The sequence below is a fragment of the Lithobates pipiens genome, unplaced genomic scaffold (genome assembly GCF_037356315.1).
Source record: "Lithobates pipiens isolate NorthernLeopardFrog02 unplaced genomic scaffold, aLitPip1_a1.2 Scaffold_16, whole genome shotgun sequence".
In the NCBI taxonomy this organism is placed as follows: Eukaryota; Metazoa; Chordata; class Amphibia; order Anura; family Ranidae; genus Lithobates; species Lithobates pipiens.
The window spans coordinates 562,580,458-562,603,571 of NW_027507748.1; the positions used below are offsets into that span (position 1 = coordinate 562,580,458).

General features: G+C 43.2%; 1 protein-coding gene across 10 annotated transcripts in view; it reads left to right on the forward strand.

Annotated features, from left to right (window-relative positions):
- The window catches only part of DTX3 (deltex E3 ubiquitin ligase 3), a 195,451-nt gene that overhangs the window by 140,447 nt on the left and 31,890 nt on the right, over positions 1–23,114 (forward strand). The window lies entirely within an intron of this gene.

Below are 23,114 nucleotides of genomic sequence, written 5' to 3' on the forward strand. Positions count from 1 at the left end.
GAAATGTTTGTTTCATAATCTTAGCTTTTTCTTTTTATTATTGTGCACGTAAAGCCATTTTGTAAAGTTTTATCTTTAAAGCGGAGTTCCACTAATTTTTCAGTTTAATAAAAGCCAGCAGCTACAAAAAGTATAGCTGCTGACGTTTAATAAACACACAATCACCTGTCCCACGGTCCAGCGATGCGGCTGTCCGAAGCCTCGGTTCTCTCCCTCTCCTCACCACAGCGCTGACAAGTGTGGCCTCACAGACTGGCGCACGCTGCGCATGGGCGAGTCGCACTGCACTGCCCTGAATGGCCGAGCAATCTTCTGAGACGTGTGACGTGTGTCAGAAGATTGCAGGGAGGCAGAGGAGGAGACACCTAGATGGCACGGGCAGAAGTGGGAGCTAGGTACCCACTCACCCCCCCAAAAAAAATCACATGCCAACAAATGTGTCAGGTTTTTTCAGAGTTAGAGCGTTTTTCCAGCTGAAAACCCCACTATTTCTGGGGGGTTTTTCCAGCTAGAAAACTCATTTGCCAAAACCTGCTGATAACAGCCTGTGTGTGCATGGACACATAGGATAACATGCTGGGGAGTTTATTGGCTGCAGAAAAAAACGTCTGAAGCCAAAAACAGCAGCTGTAAAGATTTACGTCGAATGACCTTGCTATAGGTTTAGGCCATTTACATGCCTCGTAAAGCCTGACCTAAAAACTCCCAGAAAGTTGCTAGGTTGTTAAGCGAGGCCCAGCTATTACTGTTCACCTTCACAGAAGTGAGCTTTTTCTCTGATTCAAACCTCTTCACATGCACTCTCTCTCCCCTGATGCAGTAGTTCTGAGCTCAGCGTTTGAGAGATCACTCCGGTGATGATGGAGGAGGTGGACAATAATGACTAGGCCTCACTTAGCAACGTCATGGGTGTTTTCAGGTCAAGCTTCATGTGGTATGTAAAGGGCCTACACCTATAACAAGGACATTATTCAACTTTAGTCAGAGCTGCACAGTTTGATTTTATCTACAGACACCCTTTATCTGCATAGGCAGTTTTTTGATAAAGGTGAACCAACCCTTTAACCCTACCACAAAAATGTAATATGTTACAGCTTAACCCTCCTTTAATGTGGCTGTATTATTTTTATTAGCTTTTTTCTAGACTCTATCTATCTATCTATCTATCTATAATATATTATCATGGTAGATGATATTACCACCACACTACAAAAGTCCCCTTTACTTTCCCCCAAGGGACAAGGTATACAATGTATATTGACCCGACAATTTGTCAGTACCAAAATACAAGTGTGACAAAATAAACAAAAATCCCCAAAAAGAGTGTGGCTCCGACTTCACCCCATCTATCATATATTACATAATAAATATATATATATATATATATTTATATATATTTATTTATATCATATATTACAGACGATCATATAAGACACTCACAATCAATGAGGAAAATAATTTCCTTGGTAATGTCTATTTATAATTTTATATGATCCTCCTTGATGAATAAATAAAAAGCATGATTAGTAATATGACAGTTTTTTGGGTTTTTGCTTCCATTGATTTTTATTAAGTATTTCAAAGAAATACAAAAGCCAACATTAAAACATGTGGCAAGAGAGGAATACAGTTCAATCTCCAGATACATTCACTCATACAATGGCATAATAAACAAAGTAAAGCCATTGTGTTGTCAAGTGATCACATAACCATCTATACTACAATGCAATAAGCTTCAATGGGTAACTATACAGAATAAGCCCAGCCATATATGGTTTGAATCTTGACCAGTTCAGCAGGAACCAGCCAAAATTCAAACCGTTAATGGGCAGGCTGAATGTACCAAGTTGATCGATTGGTACAACCAGCCTGCTGGATTCTCTTGCGATTATCGCAAGTGGCGGCTATAGCCGATAGCGATAAGCAATGTCTTCTCCCAGCAGGAGTCATATTAAAAGTTAAACTCCAGGCACAGCAATGTTTACTTTTTTTAACTTTAATTACTACATAAGCAATATCATTTACTACTTCAGGAGCTCACTTAGACCCCTTTCACACTGACAGCGGGCTGTGTTAGCGTTAAAGCACCACTAGTTTTAGCAGCATTTGCATTCATTTTAGCAGCGCTATTAGGCCGCTATCGGGGTACTTTTAACCCCCACTAGTGTCCGAAAAAGGGTTAATAGCACCTGAAATTTCTGCTGCCGAAGCGCTGCCCATTAATTTAAATGGGCAGGGACGGTGGAGGAGGGGTGTATACCCCTCCTCCACCGCCCCAAAGATGCTGCTTGCAGGACTTTTTCTAACATCCTGCAAGTGCACCGCCCCAGTATGAAAGCACTCAGTCTCTCACACTGGGGCTGCAGAGGAGGAGTTTTCCAGGCACTTTACAGGCGCTACTGTTAGCCCAAAAGTGCCTGAAAATTGCCCCAGTGTGAAAGGGGTCTTAAGCTCTACTGGCTAATTCTGATATGTACAGTGAGGAGCGACAGTTCCGACGTTGTGCCTTCACCACCCTCACTCTGCTGTGCCATTCACAAAGCATAGTACAGTGATGACATTTGTGATGGCACGACAGAGTGAGGGTGGGGGAGACACAGCATCAGACCTGGTGCCAATGATAGACAGTGTTCCATTGCAGCAGATAGACAGAAGTGCGACTAACCGCTATACGTATCAGATTCAGCAAAAATAACGAAAAATCTGCTGCGCTTAGAAATTCTCGTACAAATCATGATAACAAAATATCAGCAGCTGGTACAATATTGAAGAAAGATCAAAAAACAGCATATATATAGGTAAGGTGCAGCGCTTATAGAAATAAAGTCCACAGAAGTTCAATCCAGGAATAGATATCCAATTCAAACAGTGGTGAGTAGGAGGTTGATATGACAGAAGAGTCCATCACCGGCACCCAATCACACAGCTGCTTACCCTCCTTAATGGGCCCTCATCACAAAGGCCACATCAGCATGTACATGATATATAGGAAGCCCATCAATCTTCATGCACCATATTCATATGTAGTAGCAGATCGGATAATATATGTAGTAAACCCAGGTACAGCTCTCCTTGTTCAGTATACACTACAGCAGTATTCACCTCATATATACCATCCCATGTGAATAAAAAGGAATAAACCTTGTTGCGCAGTATATAAAAACAGCATTTTATTCCAAGTATAAAAATCGTTTTTGAATCCAGCATTCCCCACCAGAAAGATGGCCGCCGCATCCCAGCATTCACTATCGCCTTGTCGCCGACTCATCCCTACTTCGTTTTGTCACAGAATGATGTAGTCAGGGACGTGGCTGAACAGATGCTCGGATGATTTATATATGCGGGGTGTTTCGTCACATATGGCGACCCATCACATTTGGCTACTCGCTGGACTGTGCATGCGTGACGCTGCCATATGCGTTCCAACACGGCGGCGATCTGCGCTTGCACAGAACAGAATTTTGAGTTCAGGTTCAAGCCCCACATCCAAGTGGACACAGAGTTAGATTATAATTATGCCGAGCGAAGTGAGGCCATGCCCGAAGAGAGGTGAGCGAAACGAGCCCGCAAGGGGCCCTGTGGCAAAGTGGTCTTATGACAGTATTGGAACACATATGGCGGCGTCACGCACGCGCACTTCAGAGGTTAGCAAAGGTAGCCGAATGTGACGTGACATGGGGCATGATAATTGACATGTGGAAGTGGGCTGCGCTCCAGACGCCTAATGTGATGAAAACAATCTTGGCCATTATAGCAGCAGCGTGATTTAAGTACATTTGTATTCATTTGATCCACAACTTCATTAGAGAAGATCTTACTAATTTAACTCCATAATATGCACAACAAGTGCACAATAAGGTTATATAGGAAATCAATTAAAAAAATTGCATATAATACTCGGACACAGCGCCATCTTGTGGATAACTATTGCAAAATCTATTATACATTAATAAAATAAAAAACGATTAAATTAAAACCAACAAATAAAAATACAAAAAATGGGACCTATGCATCATACATTACTGATGAAGGCATTCATGTCCCATTCTATATTCATGCCATAGGGGCTATAAGTTTTGGCCTTATAGATCCATTGGGTCTCCAATTTGAAGACACCTCTAGTCATATGGCTTCTTCCAGATGCTGGGGCATCTGGAAGAAGGGGTCCCAGAACCCTATCATTCCGGAGAACAGCATGTTTATAGGCATCGTCAGGTACTTTCACAACCAAAAATTCTTCCCTATTCTTCTTCACTGTACAATCTATTGCTTGATCGAGTTCCAGCATATCATACCCTTTCTCCAAAAAGTAAAATTTTAAAGCAGAGGCTCTTCAGATTTCATGCAGTTCCTCCTAAGTCGTAAGAATTGACTAACCAGAACAGACCTTAGCCAAGCAGGATGATGACAGCTTTTAGAGCTGATGAAGCTATTCCTGTCCGTCTCCTTGAAAAAAGTTGACGTGACAATGGCTCCGTCCAACACCCTGATTTTTTAATCTATAAAATGAATCTGATTTATTTGATTCATGCTGGAGTAAAATACCCCTATCATTAGAATCAATCAGAGTGCGCCCTGATCCCACCCAATTGTTTGACCATAGCGAGGTAATTTTCGCTATCTTCACACTACAGTGCCTTCCCGCCAATCAGGATGCAGGTCAGTGAGACGTGTTTCCAGATTGGCCAAAGCCCCAGGCAAACCTATTCTATGCCTAGTGGCGCTTTGACAAGCGGAGGACACGTGAGAGGAACGGCCCAAGTGTGGAGGAGAGTGGAGACACAGAAGATGCTGTTGGGCCCGGTAAGTGCCGGACCGCCTGTGGGGGTGGGGGGTCTAGTGCTATGAATTTTGTCCCCTGAAGTCTGGCCAGGCCAACACTTCTGGGAATGTCAATCGTCTAGGTTTCTGCAGCTCTTACTCTTTCTTCCTGTAGTGATGTGAAGGGTAGCAGCATCCAGTAAGGGCTACAGGGAACCCAGAAGAATGACACATTTTCAATATTAAGTCTATGGCTACATGTGCAGCAGCCTCTACCACCCCTCCATGGTTAACTTCTTTTCAGAGGGTTGTACAGCAGTAGTTTGCAGGCATTGAGGAGACTATAGGACTCTGCTCTTGGCTTCTAAATGCCAGATTTTTATTTTTTGGCTGAATGGACATTTTGAATAGAAGTACAAAGTCACAACCATGAGCTGAGTGAAACTAGACTCAAAACGTCAAAACTTATGAGCAGGCAGATTATTATTTTCAGAAAAGACATGCAAAGGCTCGTCTGCAATAAAGAAATCCTACCTGGCCTGCTCGCAATCCTGTGTGGCATGTACAGGAAGCTGCATATGTGCAATTCAGTTTACATTGCCGCCATGGTCCCTGTGTGCCGGGATGACTGACTCCTGTACATGCGCAGAAGTTACATCATCCCACACTGGACAATCAAGCCGGCCGAAGAGTGCCACATGTTTGCAACAAAGTAAAAAAAAGCATATCTATAGACAGGGATGGCCCCTCCATTAAGGGTGCCGCGGCCACCCCCTATTTAGGCATCCAGCTCCTGTTCAGGCGCTGGGTGCCTGAATTACAGCGGCGAGGGTGGGTTTTTCTAAGCACCTGATTAGAGCCATAGGCTCTAATGGGCTTCAAAAAAAGGTGGACTCGGAGCGCAGAGCATTGTGCTCAGAGCCCACCCAGGTGTATTAGAAAAGAAAACATTCAATTGCTTTTCTAACACTGAACTGCCTCTCCGCCAATCAGGAAGTGCATGTCTAATACCCGTCACCTGATCGGCTGAAGGAACTGGCAATCCTATTGGACGCCAAGCAGAAGGGAATAAGAGATGCACGGGAAGCATGGAGGATACAGGAGCTGTCTGACCCACAGCTCGCTGCCGTCACCCACTGCCTGACCTGCCACCAAGATGGGGTAAGTGCCGGTCAGACCGTGCATGGGAGGGGGGAAACAGTGAGGCTGCATATTATGGGGCACAGTGGCTGCATATTATGGGGCACAGTGGCTGCAGTTGATGGGCACAATGGCTGAAATTGATGGCACAGTGGCTGCAATTGATGGCACAGTGGCTACATTTGATGAGCACAGTGAGGCTGTAATTGGTGCTTTTTTTTTCCAGAATTTTTCAATTTGTTTGCGCCACCCCAAAAAAAATTGGGAGCACCAGCTGCCACTGACCTTAATTATATATCAGATTAAACCAATGGCGCTTAACGTTTTTAAAAAATGAAAATATCTTTGTGTTCGTTTATGATTAAAAATGGCTATTCCTGGAGTTGGGCTTTAAATGTTACATTTGCAGGCTATTGTAAGAACGGCTGGCCATTCAGCAGGAATTGGCTAATTATCAAACTGTGGGTGGCCCTGTTGGCATACTACCTGGCTCAGCAAACTTCAAATGATAAATCAAAGAAAGTGGGGTGGAAAATTGTTGGTCAGACAGTGACTTCATCATCAGATGCAGTCACTGTTTGGATATTCAGATAGCTGTGAGTGCTGCAGTTGTCTGAATCCAACGGTCATCAGGGACATTCCTTCCATGCATTCCATTTAGTGTGTATAGAGGAATCTATGAGCGCTCTTTCACATGAGCATCAGTAAAAACAGTTGGCTGAGCTGCAGTTTTACCACCTTCTGGCCACCAGCGTATAGTCTAACAATACAGCTGGCTGAACACATATTTCAAACTCGCCCTTTGAGATCAACCATAATCCCAACATTTTGATCACAGTTACTGTGCATTTTAAAAGGACAAAATCCCTTTTGGGATAAAAAAAAGACTTTCAGGGAATGACAAAATTGCCTCCTGAACGCCTGACAGCCACTGCTATACTGCCCTCTGAAAAGTGATCCACTGCAGATCACCTTTCAGAGAGCAGTAAGCGCTGCTGCCCATGTAAACTAGCCCTTAGAGATAAATGTATGCATGTATGGCTAGCAATACCTATCGTACAGAATCCACAAAACAGAATCCACAAAACGGCTCAAACTGGCCATAACCAGCTGTATTGCTTTTTTCCGCATTACTGAAACATTGGCAGCATTTCTATCATCATAGAACATAGGCAGCTTCTCAAGAGAAAAAAAATATATAGAGAGAAAAATAATAGCAGAGATGTGAACAAGATCCAAAGCAAACCATGTTAAATGGACTGTAATGTATTTCTGCAAAACTAAAAATGCACAAAAAAATGCCTAGGTGTGAACGAGGCCCGAGTCTAACATCACAAAACAAAAGCTTTTTCCAGCCACACTCTGTCACCTCATGATGCGCTCTTTTCCCCAAGTGCTAAAACACTCTATGAAGGCAATTTCTGCCTCTGCAAAGGATAACCACAGCAGTGGCGTAATGACACCTGATTAGAAGAGCTTTAAAAAAAAAAAAAAAAGATTACATTATCCTTTCATCACTGACTGGCTTTCTCAGTTTTTCTCGGACAATAGTTACTCTATTTATTGACATATATGTAAACCCTAACTATGAACTTCTCTTACGGCTTTATTTTGGTCTGTTAAATTTACCATTGAAAGCATTGTGTTATATTTGTTCAGTAAATGCAATAAAAAAGCCCATTGATCCTGCTAGAAATCCAGTGGGCTCACAACTTCCTATAGGATCAATATTGTTTTCTCCAGCAGTGTTGTCAGCCCCACTGATGAGTTTAATTCAGTGGACTACAGAACACCTTCCACTATGTTATGGAGATCATCAGAAGGTGTTCTGTATTGCCAACACACTTCCTGTCCCAGGCAGACCATGCTGCACCTCCATACATTATAGCGAATGAGTATTGCTACCCTAGGAGAGAAAGCGTGTTACTGTAGCTGGATACTGTACATTTTACCAGTAGTATTTGGGTTTAGATACGCTTTAAAAGAGAATTATGGGATTTCCCTTTTTTCAAGAGTCACACTTACCTAGGTGGATGCAGCTTCGGTCCGATGCTGCATCTGTCCCCCGGCACCTCTAAGACTGAGAACCGAGCGATCAAACAGAGCCAATTGCTCAGTTCTCACAGCTCCCTGAGCAGAGAGCTGGTGAATGTCAGTCGCCAGCTCTCTGCTCTGCCCCCTCCTTGCTCACTGGAGCACCAGGCTGTGGAGGTGGCAGGGGTGGCCAGCTGAGTGTCTGAGCCGGGGGCCAGTCCAGGCATGTGGGCAGATCTCGACCATATGGTCGGGATCTTGCCCGAGCCTGGACCGGCTCTGTGTGATGTCAGCTGACAGTGGGCTTCAGCAAACAGTCTGCTGAAAATGGGTCATGGGAGTGCAGAATGCACTGCACTGCTGTAATCCACAGGCGAAGTCCAGCCAAATGAGCTTTGGCTGGACTTTAACAATAGTAATAAAATGTCAAATCCTCAAAAAAAGATATAATATATTGCAGCTTACCAATCCATAGATGTGGTGTCTGCACTAGTTTTTTTTTTTTTTTTTTTTTTTTTTTTTAGGCTTTTGTGCATTTATTTTCACCTGTGAATAACACATGTTCTGTCTCTGGGTGGCTACACTCAGTAATCTGCTGTATCAATGGAGGGAGTCATGGTTGCCCCCCCAGAGTGGTCTTCAAACATGCCTGCCTTTGTCTCCATTACATTAAGACTGTTGGAATTCATAGTTTCCACACAAAGATAAAGTTGTATGTGCTTTCTGTTAAGCTCACAGAAAATGACAAGGACACTGCATTCCTGGCACATTCAGCAGGTATTTTCTGTACTTAATAGCATTATTATGCAGGATTTCGATAGCGCTGACAGTTTGCGCAGTGCTTTACAATGTGAGGGCAGACAGTACAGTTACATTACAATTCAATACAGGAGGAATCAGAGTGGAACTGCAAAATACTCTGTATCACTTTAGTTTTTTTTGTTTAGTTCTCCTTTAATGACTACTTACATTTATCAATTATAGGTGCATATTGATGAACTTGATGGCTTCTAAGAACCTCCTGTAATTGGCATTTGCCAACAATGTTCCCAGCTATTCCAGTACTCATCATAGAGTTTTACTGAACATGTTTTGCAAGTAATCATGTTGCTTTATTTAACCCCTTGCCAACCGGTTCACGCTGATATAGGTCGGCAGAAGGGCACATACAGGCATATTAACATACCTGTATGTTGTCCTTTAAGAGGCGACATTGTGGGCGCGCGCTCCCATCACAAGCTCCACGAGTGTGATAGCGAGTCCGCAGAGATACCCGCGATTGTCAAACGGAGAGGAAACATGGGGAAATGCTGATGTAAACAAGTATTTCCCCATTCTTCCTAGTGACAAGACACTGATCACAGCCGCCTGTGTTTGGGAGCAGTGATCAGTGTCGTGTCACACAAAAAAGCACAGTCCCTGTACTAATGACAATGGCAGGGAAGGGTTTATAATCAGGGGCAATCAAATGATTGTGTTCCCTGGGAGTGCTTTCTTACTGTGTAGGGCAGTGATGGCAAACCTTGGCACCCCAGATGTTTTGGAACTACATTTCCCATGATGCTCATGCACTCTGTATTGTAGTTGAGCATCATGGGAAATGCAGTTCCAAAACATCTGGGGTGCCAAGGTTCACCATCACTGGTGTAGGGGATGGTTTAACTGTAGGAAGATGGAGATCTGTGTTCCTGCTTAGCAAGAAACACAAGAGCTCTGTCTTCCTTACTTGTTTACATAGGCAAACCGCCGTTCTGCCTCTCTCTGAACGATCACCGTGTTCCCGGCGGACATCGGATTGGCTCCCACTGTGTCCAATCACAGTAGGAGTGGGTTGCTGGTGGCGGTTGCGTGTGCCCCAAACCCAAAGAAAAAATTCACGTACATGTATATTATTTTGCGTTTAAGGGCTGCCCTACCACAGTAAATGTACGTGAAGCAGTACTTAAAGCGGAGTTCCGGCCACATTTTTATTTTTTTAATTGAACTGAGCATAATTAATTTTTTAATTAAATGATTATATTATTTTAATCCTTTCATGACTAAGCCTATTTTTGGCATTTGGTGTTTACAAGTTAAAATCCATATTTTTTGCTAGAAAATTACTTGGAACCCCCAAACATTATATATATTTTTTTAGCAGAGACTCTAGAGAATAAAACGGCGATTGTTGCAATATTTTATGTCCCACGGTATTTGCGCAGTGGTGTTTTAAACGCAACTTTTTGGGAAAAGGGACACTTTCATGAATTAAAAAAAACAGTAAAATTAGCCCAATTTTTTTGCGTAGTGTGAAAGATAATGTTACGCCGAGTAAATAGATACCAAACATGTCACACTTTATAATTGCGCGCACTTGTAGATTGACGACAAAGTACGGTACCTAAAAATCTCAATAGGCGAAGCTTTAAAATTTTTTTTACGGTTACCAGGTTAGCATTACAGAGGAGGTCTAGTGCTAGAATTATTGCTCTCGCTCTGACGATCGCGGCGATACCTCACATGTGTGATTCCCCGGTGGCCGTAGCACCGATTGTTTCTAAAGTTGCCATAACAACAGGCGGCGACGGAGGAAGGTCTCGCCCTTTGTTATGGCAACATAGATAAACACATCTCAGCCCTGTGATCCGCCTTAAATCGCGTCATTTCCTATCAGGAAATCACGCCATTTTTGATCTATCAGAGTACTGCCCACAGACAGGTGAGGGAGGAAGTGACCAGGAGCTCCGCGGACCAGGAAGTGGCAGATTAGGAGGACTACATAGCAACAAGGCGATTCTGGTAAATCTAAAAAAAAAAAAAATTTCCTCCAAATGTTTTTTTTTTCTAGGTTTAGAGGAGTCTGATTATGAAAAAAAAAAATTCTGGGTGGAACTCCACTTTAAGCAGTTCAATAAACCCAGTAAGGTAGTATAAAAAAATTATAATAAACCACACTCATAATTTCATATTCACTTTATGTAAAATGATCCTAAAACCCTAAGATAATGTTGTCCAGACAGGTTATCATAAGCCAAAAATGATTAAGTCAATTATCTATGCATTTCCTGCCAGTATATGGTATTATAACCTATTTAAATATCACATTTTCTTAGTTGGCAAAATACTGAGTCCATTTGTATATTTAATACTTGCATAAAAGTTAATGTGATCATTTTATTTTACAGTCTACACTAAAGAACAAACGCTCAGTGGTCCAAAAAAGCTAAGCCAGGAAACCTTTACCATGGACACATACTTATCTTAAATTTAAGTTCTTTTCACAAAAGTATTTCCAGTCATTAAATAGTAAAATTGTAGAAGAGAAATACAGGGAAGACATACATACTGAATACAGTTCTTGTCCTTGTCTGTAAGTACAAGAGCGTTCAACACCGTACTGGTACAGATTCAACTTTTATTGACACCAGTATGACTCCGCCATCAATATATTGCAGTTTCCAGTCCATGGATGTGGTGGCTGCATTTATTTCCTTTTTTAGGCTTCTTTTCCTTTGTTTTCACTTGGAGATTCTGGCAGTAACTAACTTGTAGACATACGATGAAAGCGTTCATTCTACCTTCTGTATCAGGACAACAGAAACAAGATAAGACTACAGATACCCCTATACCACTCACCTGTCCCAGGATCCAGCCAGGTGCTCACCCAAGCCATCGCTTGCCTCCCTCTTCTCTTGTCGGTGCTGGCATTTCAACTGTGGGCACTCGGCTGTAAAAGCTTGCGGCTTCACAGCTGGGTGCACACTGCGAATGCGCGAGTCTCACTGCGTCTCCTGAAGGGAACGGCAGTCAGCTGGGACTTGTGACGTGTCCCAGATGACTGCAGGGAGGGAGGGGGAGAGGAGAACTTCCGCTTAAGTGGGGGTGGGTACCTGTCAAAACTAGGTAGGGGCTCCCCCCCAAAAAAATGACATGCCAAAAGTGGCGGGGAGGAGTACTTAAAGCGGAACGTCCCTTTTTGGGTGAATCTTTATGTCAGTACTTGGTATGGATTCGCTTCCTATAGACAAAGAAAAGACAGATCAAACTGTATGTATGTATAAAGATCTTAAAGCCCAACTCCAAGCCCTCTGGTTTTCACCTTACCTTAGAGCACCCCTCTCAACCCAATTGAACCCTGACATTGTATAATTGTAATGCAGCCAGGCTGCATAAATCTCAGCTTCTTTTACTCTTTATTTAACTGGTAAGTGCTGCATCCGTTTAAAATACCCTTGATGCACCAATCCAGGGAGAGACAGCTCTTTCACAAAAAGCAGCCTCTCAGCTCTCCCGTGGTTATATACCCCTCCTTACCCAACGTGTGAGAGTCCCTGTTATTAGTGCACTGATTCCAAGATCTGGGTCCCCAAAAGCATGCAATAAAAGGTGTCCGAAGGACCCCATACCAACTTAGTGTACAGTGCTCTATTTTAAATATATATACACTCACTGGCCACTTTATTAGGCACACCTGTTCAATTACTTGGTAACACAAATTGCTAACCAGCCAATCACATGGTAGCAAGTCAATGCATTTAGCATGCTAGATGTGGTGAAGACAACTTGCTGCAGTTCAAACCGAGCATCAGAATGGGGAAGAAAGGGGATTTAAATGACTTTGAACATGGCATAGTTGTTGGTGCCAGATGGGCTGGTCTGAGTATTTCAAAAACTGCTGATCTACTGGGATTTCCACACACAACCATCTCTAGGGTTTACAGAGAATGATCCAAAAAAGAGAAAATATCCAGTGAGCGGAAGTGGTGTGAACAAAAATGCCTGAACACACAACACATTGAACCTTGAAGCAGATGGGCTACAGCAACAGAAGACCAACCTGGGTGCCACTCCTGTCCTCTAAGAACAGGAAACAGAGGCTACAATTCACACAGATTCACCAAAATTGGACAATAAAAGATTGTAAAAACGTTGCCTGATTTCAGCTGAGACATTCAGATGGTAGGGTCAGAAATTGGCGTAAACAACATGAAAGCATGGATCCATCCTGCCTTGTATCAACAATTCAGGCTGGTGGTGGTGCTGTAATGGTGTGGGGGATATTTTCTTGGCACACTTTGGGCCCCTTAGTACCAATTGAGCATTGTTTAAATGCCACGACCTACCTGAGTATTGTTGCTGACCATGTCCATCCCTTTATGACTACAGTGTACCCATCTTCTGATGGCTCCTTCCAGCAGGATAATGTACCATCTCACAAAGCTCAAATCATCTCACCACTGGTTGCTTGTATATGACAATCAGTTTACTGTACACAGCCTCCACGGTCACCAGAACTCAATCCAATAGAGAATCGAATCATGGATGTGTCGTCAAAATCTGCAGCAACTGCGTGATTCTATCAAGTCAATATGGACCAAAATCTGCCCACCTGTGCCGCCTATCTATGCCCACCTGTGCCGCCTATCCATGCCCACCTGTGCCGCCTATCCATGCCCACCTGTGCCGCCTATCCATGCCCATCCGTGCCGCCCATCCGTGCCAGCTATCAGTGCCAATTTGTGCCACCTATCAGTGTCCGTCCGTGTCGCCCATCCGTGCCGCCTATCAGTGCCACTTCATTGGTGCCCATCAGTGCCACCTTATCAGTGCCCATCAGTGTAGCCCCATCAGTGCCCATCAGTGAAGGAGAAAACGTACTTATTTACAAAGTTTTGAAACTGAAACAAAAAAAAAACATTTTTTTTTTCATAATTTTCGGTATTTTTTTATTTGTAGCGCAAAAAATAAAAACCGTAGAGGTGATCAAATACCACCAAAAGAAAGCTCTATTTGTGGGAAAAAAATTATAAAAATTTCATTTGGGTACAGTGTAGCATGACCGCGCAATTGTCATTCAAAGTGCGACAGCGCTGAAAGCTCAAAATTGGTCTGGGCAGGAAGGTGTTTAAGTGCCCTGTATTGAAGTGGTTAATAACAACGCATAATACAGTAACTGAAAAAATAATGAAAATGCAGAGGAGATGGTTAGTAGTAATGAAACCTGAGCGAGCCCCTGTAGGAACCTCAACAATTTGCTCGGGTTTGGTCTTGGAGCTGGGGGGGAACGGCAGCCGATAGGGGAGGGGATATCTCTGCCCCTGACACCCCATCTGGGCTCATACTGTGCCAGGGGGAAATCCCCCCCCCCCCCTGCTGCCACCGCCCCACCCTGTAGCCCAACAACAGAAAGCTTTCACTGTGGGCGTCCTCTTTCAAGGTTTCCCCAGTAGAGAGGGCTTTGTCTTTGGTGGTTAGCATATCTGTAGGATTGTTTTTTAGTGCCAGTTGTTGCTTCTCCTCAAATCAAATATTTAGAGAGAGGTGAGTAAAGAAAAGAAAGGATAGAAGAAAAGGGGAGAGTAGGAGCCTGTTCCTAGTTAGTGAGTTGAGGTTGGAGTGGGGTAATTCCGGTAACTAATGAGATATCTAGAAATGAGGCCCATGGTTCCCAGACACTTTCGATTTTTTGGGTTGTGTCAGTGAGGACGCTTGCTAATTTTTCTTGTGAGATAATCCAGGAGACCTTGTGTCTAGCTGCTGCTAGGAAGATGAGGGGTTATTTCCAAGTCCTCGCTACCATCAGTTTGGGTCAGAGAAGGATAAAGTGAATTAGCTTTTGTTTGGATTTGGGTGTCCAGGGAATATGGGCGTTGAGCAGGGCGACCATGGGGGACCTGGGGACCATGCAGCTGGTAACCTTGAAGATGAGATTAAAAGTCTTTTTCCAGAATGATCTGATTTTGGGGCACTCCCACCAGATATGCTCTATTGTGCCCTGGGGGTTGGCAGCCCCTGAAGCATTGTGGATCTGCTGTTGGGTATATGGCTGCGAGTCAACTTCCTTTATGGCTTTTGGAAGTCAGTCCTACTCTGCATGAAATTATACAAAAATTCAATCACTATCAAGCGAGCATAGAATGAGCAAGCGTATACCTTGCAGTTTGATTTTACAATCTTCTTTAGATCTACCAACAAGTATGTAGAACAAAAGCATACCTGATTGGATACAAATTGAGCAGATTGTTTATTTCTACTACTACTACATAGCAGAATAGGGAGAGTACATTCAGCCTGCAAGATGTTGCATGTAAATTTGATAAAGCAAATGATTAATTGAATTTTTGCAAAAATAAGTAAAGACCTAAAATAGTAATTTCTTTTGCTTAGATTTTATTAAGAACAAAACAGGTTATTTACATATCTGGAAGATCCTGTTCAAAAACATTAAGAAAAAGAACAACCTAAGAGTATGTTAGCTGTCAAAGAAAAGACAACTGAAAAACAGGGGGAATGGTCCAGGAAACACACGGGTGGTTGTGTAGATGGGGAAATGATCCAGCCAAGGTTGTCAAGTGGGCAAGAATTTATCATGCGTATCATTTGGTATCGCCATACGTTTTTCATTGATTGGTGTACCATGCGAATCTGTGTTTTCCACAGCCGATAGACTTTGGGGCATGTCCACTGTATATGTTTTATATCACCTAGGTCTGAGCATCCCCAAAAAGCACGTAGATGGATAGGCAGGGAGGGATTTGGCAATTCTAGCTGGGGTCAAGTACCACTGGGACAGAGCTTTGAATTATTTTTTTCCAGGGTTATTACATTACTTGAGGATTGGAATAATGCCTCTCACATTCTATTCCAAGTCTGGGGGGGTTTGCATGACATTAAAGTCTCTTTCCCAGTTGGGGCAATAGGAGGGGATATGCAAATTGGGCCCCTTTCACATGGGACGGATCCATGATCATCCGCCCCGTGAACATCCGATTGCTCATCGGGGATCGCTCCATTGGTCCCCGTTGAGCCGACAGATGACAGGGCGTTTCCTGCACACTGTGCAGGGACCGCCCTGTTAGATATCCGCTCTCCTCTATGGGGGATCAGATGAACACAAACCGTCTTTCCGTGGTCATCCGATCTGCTCTGCAGATGGATAGAAAAATAGGATTTTCCTCCGTCTGCAGATTCGGACCATAGCTGAGACAGATGACACTTACTATGTGGAAGTCCAATCACTTTTGATAAAATTACTGTAGTTCTTTCCCATTTCAGTTCCTCTTCAACTCAATTTTTCAGTAAGTTGTATTGAATCAATGTATTGCCTAGTTTTACCTGTATAAAATTATAGGTCAACTAACACTGTACGCTATCCCCATCCCCCTGGTCTGTGCTTTCAGTGCCCACAGAACCAGCTTAGTGGTATAGGGATTTGAAATTCTTGCTCTTCCCCCTCCTCTGTGCAGTGCCTATGGAATGGACCAGAGCCATTCTGATTGGTCAACGCCATCACAGTGAATCATTCTGATATGTCCCAGAAGCACTGCCCAGAGAAGAGGATGGAAGAAGTTAGTCTATAAGGGTATAGGAGAGTAATAAAGAGGATGGAAGAGGTTACAGTCTGTTAGGGTATAAGGAATGATGAAGAGGATGGAAGAGTATATAGTATATTAGGTTATAAGAGAGTAATGAAGAGAATGGAGTGGTTAGTGTTTATTAGAGTATAAGGGAATAATGAATAGATTGGAAGAGGTTACAATGTATTAGAGTATAAAGTGATAATGGAGAGTATGAATGATGAACTATAAAGTCCCGTACACACAAGCCGAAGGCTGGCCAACATCGGCTGGTTCAGTAAAAACCAGCCAACATTTGTCCTGTGTGTATGCCAGCTGGTCCGACAGAAGCTGGCTGTTCAGTCGGCTTCTGTTGGAGATGCATGCTGGAAGACAGCTGAACAATGGCTGAGAGCGCTGACCAGAGTGTTCTGGTGGGGAGATAGCTGTACTAACATTGGGTCGTTAGTACAGCAGCTCTGACGGGAACCTGCTGGGTTGAACGGAAAAAGACGAGTACAGGAGTGTGTACCAGGCTTTAGAGTGTATGGCATTATGGAAGAGGATGAACAAAGATTACAGTCTATTAGGGGATAAATGAGTAATGAAGAGAATGTAAGAGGTTACATTCTATTAGGGTATAGCAGATGGATACAGACTGCTAAAGATCCTACAATATATTATAAAGGAGTGATACAGATGGTGTAAGCAAAAGATAAAGGATGAGACTGAGCATAGATAGTATGCATGGAATGTGGTTTTATATTTTGGGGGAACTCACCTGCTGGTTCTTCAAATATCGGTTAGTAGTTGCTGGAAGGGTTAATGCTAAAATACAAGGAAGTGATAAATCGGAAAATCCGGTTTACCTTTGCTGTTGATATATGACTGACCAGTGGTCAGTTTGCTCTGTGAAGGACACATCCATTTTTGTAGCCTGTTCAGTTCCTAGAAGATCAGCACTCCGCCATCTCCCTGACCTTTCCCATCATCCTAGCAGTAATATTGCAGCTACTACTGAACAGAGAGCTGTCATTTTGTCTGAGCATCCCCAAAAGCACGTAGATAGATAGGCAGGGAGGCATTTGGCAATTCTAGCTGAGGTGAAGTACCACTGGGACAGAGCTTTAAATACGCTTTCCAGGGTCATTACATTACGTGAGGATTGGAATAATGCCTCCCACATTTTGTTCCAAGTATGGGGGGGTGTGCATGACATTAAAGTCTCTTTCCCAGTTGGGCAATAGGAGGGGATGTGCGAATTAGAGTAGTTTTAATATTGAGGAATATAATAGAGAGATGAGACTTTGGGTCGTAGGGGACATCCAACGTCTAGTTTCAAATGCTGTCGTGGTCTTCAAACCGTCATTTGTTTATGTCCATGATTCTAGTAAGTGATGAATATAAAATAGTCATTTCAGTTGACAGAATGCAGATAGGATCAATATTACTATGTGGAAAAGTCCAATCACTTTTGATAAAATGACTGTAGTCCTTTCTCATTTCAGTTCCTCTTCAGCTCAATCTTTCAGTAAGTTGTATTGAATCAATGTATTGCCCATACAGTTTTAACTGTATAAAATTATAGATCAACTAACACTGTACGCTATCCCCACCCCCTCCGGTCTGTGCTTTCAGTGCCCACAGAACCAGCTCAGTGGTCTGGGAATTTGAAATCCCTGCTCTTCCCCCTCCTCTCTGTGCAGCGCTTATGGAATGGATCAGAGCCATTCTGATTGGTCAACGCCATAACAGTGAATCATTACGATATGTCCCAGAAGCACTGCCCATAGAAGAGGGAGAAAGGCAGGGATTAATGAAGAGGATGGAAGAAGTTAGTCTATAAGGGTATAGGAGAGTAATAAAGAGGATGGAAGAGGTTTAAGTCTATTAGCATATAAGGAATGATGAAGAGGATGGAAGATTTTACAGTTTTACTGTATAAGAGAGAAATTAAGAGAATGGAGAGTGTAAAGGAATAATGAAAAGTATGAACAATGATTACAGTCTATAAAGCCCCGTACACACAGGCCAAATGCCGGCCAACATTGGCTGGTTCAGTAAAAAACGGTCAACATTAGACCCGTGTGTATGCCAGCTGGTCCGACAGAAGCTGGCTATTCAGCCGGCTTCTGTTGGACGTGCATGCTTGAAGACCAGTGGCTGAGAGCGATGACTAAAGTGTTCTGGTGGGGGGCCGCCCCACTGCCAGAACACAACAGCTCAGTTGGGGAGATCGCTGTACTAATGTTGGATCATTGGCTCCCATCTGAGCCGCTGTACTAACAAGTTTTTTATTTTGTTCAACCCACCAATGCAGCCCATGTCCTCAAATGCAGCCTGTGTCCACCAATGCAGCCTGTGTCCACCACCTGTGCAGGGTAAGAGAGAGGAGAGCTGCCGCCCAGATGATCAGAGCGCCGGTAACATAACAGCTTTCATATCAAAAGCTGTGTATTCCCCGCCAGGTGCCATCACATACAGCCCCACCCCCTTGTCCGGGGGAACTTTGATAGACAGATCACCTGTCCCAGGATTGGACGGTGATCTGTCTATCAAAGTTCCCGAACAAAGAGGAGGGGCTGTATGTGACAGCGTGCAGCGGGGAACACACAGCTATTGAAATGAAAGCTGTTATGTTACCGGCGCTCTGATCATCTGGGCAGTGGCTCTCCTCTCTCTTCCCCTCTGATCGCTGGGAGAATGGCTCCCATAAAACCTGCCTGCTGGGGGTGCTCGCTCTCCCCCATACCCCCCCCCCCCCCCCCCGCTTCCAGGCAGCCCTCAAAATCCATTTGCAACATGCAAGCAGGCAAGTGGAATTTTTGAGGGCTGCAGTATGATGCAGGATGGACAAAGATTATATTCTATTAGGGGATATGGGAGTAATGAAGAGGATGGATGAAGATTACATTCTATTAGGGGATATGGGAGTAATGAAGAGGATGGATGAAGATTACATTCTATTAGGGGATATGGGAGTAATGAAGAGGATGTAAGAGGTTACACTCTATTAGGGGATAACAGAGGGATACAGAAGGTCAAACAGCCTATGATACCTGTAAGATAAAGAATGTGACTAAGCATAGGTAGTATTCATGGAATGTGGTTTTATTGTTCATGGAGAACTCACCTGCTGGGTCAAGTTTCGGTTAGTAGTTACTGGAAGGGTTAATGCTAAAACACAAGGAAGTAATAAATCAGAAAATCTGGTTTACCTTTGCTGTTGATATATGATTGACCTTTGGTCAGTTTGCTCTGTGAAGGACACATCCATTTTGTCGCCTGTTCAGCTCCTAGAAGATCAGCACTCCGCCATCTCCCTGACCTTTCCCATCATCCTTGCAGTAATAATGAAGCTACTACTGAAGAGATGTCATCTGAACAGAGAGCTGTCATTTAATTGTGCAATGTACTGGCAGCTCTCTTCTACTCAGAAAAGATGTGTGCAACAAAGTCTTACTTCCATCCACCCCAGATTTCGGCGGCCATGCTGACCGGAAACAGGGAGTGCGCCTCTTTTTATATTCTATTATGTAGTATTGCTTAGTCTTGCTTATTTTTATATTTTATCAGTTATAATGCTCCATCACTGTACAGTCATCGGTGGATGAACTATTTTCATATTACTGGGTTTAGTAACATTTTAACTTTTCAACCAAGTCACTTGATATTTTAAATTTTTTTGAGTGAGGGTCAAAGAAAATGCCAAAATGATCCCATTTATAGGTAATAGCAATGATACAGAGGAAGTACTAGCTAGAGTTAAGGAATATCACTTATTTCTCTGACCTTAAATAATATGTATTTGTAATTTTTTATATTCCAGGCCCACTAAAGTCTGGAAATGACTATGAAAGAATCTGTACAAGAGAGCTCCGAGATACATTTGTTTCATGACACAGTTTTAAAAGTTTGACATGATAAACTCGGAGTATACCACTTGTGCAGACTGCTTAGCTGCACAAGTGCATTTTAAGGACATAAAGCGGAGGTCCGCCCTCCGCTGTGAAAATTAAAAGCCAGCAGCTACACATACTGCAGCTGCTGACTTTTAATAATTGGACACTTACCTGTCCTGGAGTCCAACGATGTCGGCACCGCATCTGATGTTTCCATCAGCTGTCGGGTGCTGCCGCCGCCGTTGCGGGTAAGGAAATCCTACTGCGCATGCCCGAGGCTCTGCTCCTCTCTCCTACTGGTCTGGCAGCCAGGTAAGGAGGAGGGAGCTCCAGCGATGACGCAAATACCCGCAGCTGATGCTCCCAGAAGTGGGGACAAGATACCTGTGAAAGGCAGGTATCTTGTCCCCCCTCCCCCAAAAGGTGCCAAATGTGGCACTGGAGAGGGGAAGGACTACTACAACTACAACGAGCGGAAGTTCCACTTTTGGATGAAACGCTCTTGATTAGGCAGGTGCTGGGCCTCTTTCATATAGATATTGACATTGCTCACTTTTAGGGCAGGTGAGAAGCAGGAGGCAAGCTTTGCAATGCTTAACCATGCGTTTTGGTTTGTAGTATTCAAGTGCTGTTGTTTTACACTTTCTGCCTGACCTGACAGAATTAATGTTAATTTTGACGTCAAATTTCGATTCAGTTTTAGTCATAGTCTTTTGACTAAAATGCCATTTTAGTTTTAGTCGTATTTTAATCATCTGAGTTGTTTTAGTTTTAGTTGTATTTTAGTTGACTAAAATCTCCAGTACATTTTAGTCAACTAAAATCTAATGGGTTTAGTTAAACTAAAATGCATTATTTAAGCATTTCTCTAGACTTGCCAACCTCATTATATACTCCGGGAGTAAAAATCTAATAACGTGTTATTATTTATGTATTAAGGTTTGAACATGCACTACAAACACAGATTTAGCCGTGATATATAACATCTTTATAAATAAAACCATTTTTCATTAACGCACAAAAATATTGCTTTTTGACAAACAGAAGTGCAACTTTAAAATATAAAAAACAAACAAAAAAACTGTAAAACCTACCGGCTGTAATGCCTTTTCACATATAGACAACATTAAATATTAAGACCCCTTTCACACTGGAGGCGTTTTTCAGGTGCTTTAGCGCTAAAAATAGCGCCCGTAAAGCGCCTGAAAAAAGCCTCAACTGCAATGCCACTCTGGCTTTCACACAGGGGGGCTGCGCTGGCAGGGCATCACAAAAAGTCCTTCTTTTAACCCTTTTCCGGGCGCTAGCGGGGGTTAAAACCGCCCGATAGCAGCCGAATAGCGCGGGTTAAAACCGCCCGCTAGCAGCCGAATAGCATGGCTAAATTGATGGTAAAGTGCCACTAAAAATAGCAGCGCTTAACCGCCGATGCCCGGGCGCTTTCAGTGTGAAAGGGCTCTAAGAAAAAAAAGCCTTTTTTCTTAATTTTTTTAATTTTATTTAAGCAGCTTAATAGATGACCCCTACTTATTCTTACGTGGTAGTACAGTGTTAGACCCCTTTCACACTGAGGCGCTCAAAAACTGCCCATAAAACATTGGGCATTTTTGCAGCATTAGCGGTGCGCTTTTTTTAAGGCCACGTGACTGAAAAGAACCATTTTGCGATGCTTTTCAGGTGCTTTTGAAGCACTTCCCATTCATTTCCGTAGACAGGGATGTTTTTTTAAGTGCTTTTTTTAACCACTTGCTTACTGGGCACTTAAACCCCCTGCCTGCCCAGGCCAAATTTTCAGCTTTCAGCGCTGTCACTCTTTGAATGACAGTTGCGCGGTCATTCAACACTGCCCCCAAATTACATTTTTAGCATTTTTTCCCCCACAAATAGAGCTTTAGTTTTGGTGATATTTAATCACTGCTGGGTTTTCTATTTTTTGCTAAAAAAGAAACAATTATAGACCGAAAATTTAAAAAAAAACAAAAACGTTTTATAGTTTGTTCTAAAATTTTGCAAACAGGTAATTTTTTCTCCTTCATTGATGTGCGATGATGATGCTGCACTGATAGACTGCACTGATTGGCACTGATGGGTACTGCTAGGTGACACTGCTATGCACTGGCACGTGGCACTGGTGGGCACTGGCAGGCGGCACTGGTGGGCACAAATGCTTGGGTGATGTCTCGCTCTCTTTGGGATCACTGTCCCTCTGACACAAGCCAGTGATCGGCTTTTTTGGGAGCAGAAAAAAAGGAGATTACCAATCTTTTGTTTACATTACGTGATCAGCTGTCATTAGCTGACAGCTGATCACGTGGTAAGGGGCTCAAGCCCTTACTCCGATCTGTGATCAGCCAAGTCCCATTGCCCCGGTGATCATGTTGTGCGTTGCGTGCGCCCGTGTCATGTGAGGGCCTCCCGACAATTAAGGCCCGTGCTGTAGCCGTCATTCAGCTATAGCACGGGGGGTGAACCGGTTAAGCGCTCCAAACATGCTCCAAAGATGCTGCTTGCAGGACTATATTTCACCGCCCTGCCAGCACACTGCCCCAGTGTGAAAGGATCCATTGATTTTAATGGGAAGAAGTTTTCAATGCCTCAATGTGAAAAGGGTCTTAATTTTTAGATCAAATTTCAATTTACCTTAGTTTTAGTCATATTCTTTTGACTAAAATGCCATTTTAGTTTTTAGGGCTAGTTCACACCACATTTTGCATCAAAAACGCATGGAAAGTAGGTTTGATATGGTTTCCAATGGCATAGTTCATTCCAGTGCAGTCAGTTCCAGGGCTTTCCAGTTCCAGAAAAAAAGTAGAACATGCTGCATTTTTCCTGCACTGGACTGTACTGGAACGCAGTATAATGCATAAGAAACGCACTGTACCCTAGTATAGTGGGAAAAAAAACAGGAAGAAAAAAACACTTGGCATACAAAAACGCACCGGAACAAACCAAAACATGTTAA